Raw genomic sequence first — 5,853 nt, 5'->3', positions numbered from 1 at the left:
CCTGGAATTTGGAAGTTCAACAGCTCTTTACTCTCAGATGTAGAATTTAAAAACATTATGTCAAAATCGATTAACAACTTTAAGCTTAAAATCCCCGAATTCGCCTCCCTTCGCGAATGGTGGGATGCTCTAAAAATTGAAATCCGCAAAACAAGTATTTCATACTGTATCTGTAAACAGAGAACAGCAAATGCCAAAAGAATCCTAATTACTAAGCAATTAACCCATGCTAAAAACGCTTTACATTCTAATCGCTTAAATAACCCAGGTGTAATTAGCGATTTGGAAAGCCAATTGTCCTCTCTGATCTCGAAAGAAGCCGAAGGAGCTAAAGTCCGCTCCCGAGCACAATGGTTCGAAGGTGAGAAACCAACACGCTATTTCTTCCGTCTGGAGAAAAAACGAGCTGACATGAATAGTTTTGAATCTTTTTTTGACGAGAACGGTGTTCTCAGAAATTCTCAAAATGATCTTGAAAGAATTTTAACCAATTTCTACAAGAATTTATTCACCCAAGATCCTCTTGATATGCGAATTCAAACTGAAATAATTGACGGCCTCGAATTTTCACTGACTGATTATGAGCGCAATCTATGTGAAGGCCCTTTTTCTAATAAAGAATTACTTACTGCATTGGAAGGCCTTCAGACCGGCAAGTCACCCGGTTCTGATGGTCTCCCAACAGAATTTTACTCGTGTTTTTGGAACGATTTGAGCGAATCTCTCCTTTCTGTTTTGAACGAGGCCTTTCTTGCTGGCTCCCTCGCGGATAGCCAGTACGAGGGCCTCCTACGACTCATCCACAAAAAAGATGATCGACGCCTCGCAAAAAATTGGCGCCCGATTTCCTTGTTAAACACTGACTACAAGTTAGCATCTAAAATCATCACTGAACGATTGAAAAAAGTCATGAACTCCATCGTGCATTCAGACCAAACGTGCGGCGTGGTCGGCCGCACTATCTTCTCAAATTTGGCCTTACTTCGTGATGCCCTCGACATGATTGACAAAACTAATGAACCGGGTATTCTCATTTCCTTAGATCAAGAAAAAGCTTTTGACCGAGTTGACCACGAATTCATGATGAGAGTATTGCCTAAATTTGGTTTCGGCCCCTCCTTTTGTAGGTGGGTCGAACTATTTTATTCTAAAGCCTTCTCTAGAATCATTGTTAATGGCTCCATGTCCCCCCCTGTCCACTTAAGAAGAGGGGTGAGACAAGGATGCCCATTATCTCCTCTCCTTTATGTGCTAGTTTCAGAAGTATTATCAACGCAAATCCGTAATTGTAAAGATATTGAAGGTTTCCTGCTCCCCGGAGCAGGGGGCCTTCAATATAAAATATCCCAGTACGCTGACGATGCTACTTGCATCTTAAAATCCGAAGGATCTCTTTCTTCACTTCTCCGAGTCGTATCAAAATTTGAACAAGGATCTGGCGCTAAACTGAACACGTCCAAATCTGAAGCAATGTGGTTAGGAAAATGGCGAACTAGAATTGAATCTCCCTATGGCCTCAAATGGGTCACTAAAATGAGAGTGCTTGGTGTTTACTTCTCAAACGGCCTCGTCAATGTTGACGACGACAATTGGCGGGCCAAATTAGACAAACTAAGTTCGGTTCTAAATCTTTGGAAACAAAGAGACCTGTCTTTTATCGGTAGGACCTTAATTGTAAATACTTTAGGCGCAAGCCGTTTATGGCACGTTGCTAAAGTCATCCCCCCACCCCGTTGGGTGCACGATAGCTTTAAGTCGATCATTTGGCCTTTTATCTGGAGAGGAAAAATGGAAAATGTTAGTCGCGATCGCTGTTGTGCGCCCCCATCATCCGGGGGCCTCAACGTCGTTAATTTTAAAGCTAAGTGCGCTAGCCTGCGCCTTTCTGTTTTTTCCAGTTTAAGAGATGACTTTGGCACATCCAAATGGCATTACCTAGCTCGATATTTTTTAGGACATAAGCTAACTATTCTAGATCCCCGTTTTTCTTTTCCCACCAATTCTGCTCCCTCTTCCTTCCTTCCTTCCAATTACTACCGCCTTTGTCTAGATAATTTCCGTACCTTGCATCAGAAAACTGGTGCCTTACCTGATTTACTCACCGGTAAGAATTTATATCTTTTGTTGCTTGACCCCATCTGCGTTGCACCCTGGTGCTCCGGTTTTTGGGCGTCTGCTATGGACCGCCCCATCAATCGTTGGGCCTGGGTGTGGCGCAAGTCTCGCCTAAAGCTAATTGAAAACAAGAAGAACGATCTAATTTGGCTATTGATCCATAGAATGATCCGCGTAAGATATCTCCTTAAGTCTTGGGGATACATCAATAATGACAAATGCGCGATCTGCGGAAAAACGGAAACTATTGAACACTGCTTCTTGGGATGTCCCAGAGTTGTGAAAGTCTGGGACCACTTCTCCCCCCTTTTCCGTGCTCTACTCGACTCCCCCTTCTCTATCTCCCCTACATCTATCTACTACCCTTTTTCCCTAGACAAATCTACCACCGCTATATCCTTATCCAACTTTCTCAAGGCAACCATCATATATTGGTGTTGGCTTGCCAGAAATAAAGCTACCTTCGAAGGTTCTCTTTTGAGCTCCAACGCGATTATAGACTTAATTAAGAAAGATGTCCAACTCAGAATTCTTAGTAACGACACTGATACCTTAAGGAATTTTTGGTCTTTTAAAAACGTACTTTGTTCGGTCGACGCTGGTAAGCCCACCTTCTTCCCCTCTCTTGCTCCCCCCTGAACCTTTGTATATAATAAAACTTGTTAAATCTCGCCCATGAGGGGTGCTTACTCCGGGCTACAGGCCCGCGCGCTGTTTCCGCCCCACATGGTCTGAAATATCTCTTTGTAAATAGTAAATAGAAAACTTTTAAATAGAACTTTGTTACCTCTTACAGGTGGGCGCTTACTCCGGGCTGTTATAGCCCGTGCGCTGTTCGTGCCGCCTGTAAGAGAAAATATCATTAGTTAATTGAGACCTGTAATTACCTAAATAACTCATAATTTAATTCGAATACTTTAATCAATTAGAATTGTAAATAGATATCATTGACGAAATAAAACTGCCTGGTCTCCAGGCTTTTATAAAAAAAAAAGTACTGTCTGCAGTTAGATCTAGCTCTTTGGCATACAAAGCTTTGCTTTCATGTCCAAATTGAGCACTCTACTAGGATGAGTCATTGCTGCTAGCATTATGCATGCTCACTAGTTTTTCTAGTTTGAGCACTCTGGCATGGCTTAGATGATCCCACATATGTGAGATCACTTGAGGTGGCTATATAGTCTTTCCTCCATCCTAGCATCAGCACTGCACTGATGAGGCCCAGAAGGCCGAAACAGTACTGTCTGCAGTTAGATATAGCTCTTTGGCATACAAAGCTTTGCTTTCATGTCCAAATTGAGCACTCTACTAGGATGAGTCATTGCTGCTAGCATTATGCATGCTCACTAGTTTTTCTAGTTTGAGCACTCTGGCATGGCTTAGATGATCCCACATATGTGAGATCACTTGAGGTGGCTATATAGTCTTTCCTCCATCCTAGCATCAGCACTGCACTGATGAGGCCCAGAAGGCCGAAACAGTACTGTCTGCAGTTATATATCTATGTATATATATATATATAACCACAAAATCTTGCTTGTAAAACTTTCATGTACACAAATACATGACAGGATTTGAGTACACTAAACAATGGGACAACTTATATCCAGGGCTTACAAGCATTAAAAAATAATGTTCAGAGAAAGCAGTTGTGAAAACACTCATTAGCATTATTGAAGTACATATTTATCTATTGATGTGTTTGGACATTGATACATCAAAATGAATGAAGAGTTATACTAATTGACAAATATTATTTAGTGTTAAGATGGCATCTGATTCTAAGAAAATTTATAATAATTTTGTTTCTGTTATTCTTTTAATTTGACAGTGGCTAAAGAATTAACTCCAAATCCAGGAGGGGTGTATAACCAGGATAAGGATATCCTTAGGTATAGGAAAGTAACCAGACAAGAGGTATTTAAAAGGAAGGTAAATGATTTATATATATATGCCTTTAACTTATAGCCATTAATAACAGCAACCGACAAAACTAAAGGCAAATAGGGAAGCACCCTCCCCTCAGGCCTGCTCCAATGTTCCTTTTTTTAATTACCTAGTCAATTTACACCTGTGGTGTTTGTCATCAAATCTTCCATCCATCATTTGCATCATGTAGTCACATTAAAAATGTTAGATTTTCTTTCTTCACAGTTGGAAGAAATAGGCAATGGAGTGTGGATCAATCCTATTAGATTGCGTGTGACACAAAAAGATGCCAAATCAAAAACAGCCTTTGCCAGGATGGTCCTGATGTTTTCTACAAGACAGAGGAGCTAAAGGGCAAAAGGCTCCATGAACTGGACCAAGACATTCTGCACACTATTGCTGGTTGGTATTTAAGATATACATATATATTGGTTCTACTCAAAATGGTATTTATAATGAGCCATTACAAAAACTTCAGATAGTTATTGCAATTATTAAAGCAAGCCTTTATCAGTAAGTATCCATTTGAATAATGGAGCCACAATTGCATAATTATCAGGATGTTCTCCAATTAATACCGGCAAATCAGTAACATTACATCAATATACTAGCTGGCAGTACCAGTAAAGAAGGGTCAGGTCTGGTGATTTCAACTGGGAACTTGGTCAAGTTGGTGATGTTTAGGATAATTTTATCACTGCACTGATAAAAGAACTGTATTTACTTAGTGAGCTCAATTCCTAGTTTTTCTTGGACCTTTACGTCGTCATGATTGCACTTCTTTCAACATATGACATATGTGATTTCATTTAGAACTTGTTGTAATCACAGAATTGCCGCAAGTGACACTGAGGGAGTCCGGGTGCACAGGTGATCAGCCCAAAGAGAAGGAACCTAAAAACAAGGCTGCAATATTGCAGTCCCTCAGGACCAAGCTGAATAATTTGATTTGGGAAGATGGTAAGTCAAGTGTTGCAATATTACATCTCTCTCAGTCTATAATTATATGTAGTCTGCAATTCTTACTAAGGACAATGAAGCCAATCTCCATAACAACTACAGTACCCTGGTTTTTGAGGGATTTAATTTTAATGAATGAATGCATGTACACTACCTATGCTCCTCCATTGGTTTGGAGTAAGAGTACATACATATATGCTGTACTGGTTCAATTTTCAATCTAATCCACCTGCAAGTGTCATTTTGTATTCATAACAGGGTAGTCACGTACCGGTGGAAGCTTAATGTACTTGGGAAGAAAGTGACTAGTTAAATGAAACCAATTTTTTCTTACTGAATTATGAGGAAAAACTGATAAAATTAATTAACATGTCACAAAGTGATTTATGTGTATTTGTTTCCTTGCTACAGAGCAAAGGCAAAGAAGAAAAGAGAGAAGGGCTGCCATGCAGACTGATCAAGTGGTGCAAAATCTAGCAGCTGAGTGACACCACTTTTGAATAACATTCCAAATAATAAATGACATTTATTTGCAGTGTCAAAATCACTCTTTGCCTTCTAATTAAAATCATTGTAGACCTGTCTTATTTGAAAATAAATTAAAATCATCTTAAAAGCAGAACTAGCTATTTTGCAGTTTTAATTTGGGACACCTCTGGGATAGGGCTAAGTGTGATGTGAATGTCTCACAGCCTAGAGTCAAATGAGTCTCATTTGGGGAGACATTTCAAAAGGAGTTTGTGCAGCTACCGTCTGAAGATTGTAACAAGTCAGCCAGTGAAAGTTCAAACAATCTGGTTCCCTTGACTTATGCCATGTTTACACTTTGGATTTTTACCGCGGTAAAAG

Source organism: Pocillopora damicornis, chromosome 10 (assembly GCF_964200805.1).
Source record: "Pocillopora damicornis chromosome 10, jaPocDami1.2, whole genome shotgun sequence".
NCBI lineage: Eukaryota > Metazoa > Cnidaria > Anthozoa > Scleractinia > Pocilloporidae > Pocillopora > Pocillopora damicornis.
This window is presented reverse-complemented; position numbering follows the sequence as displayed.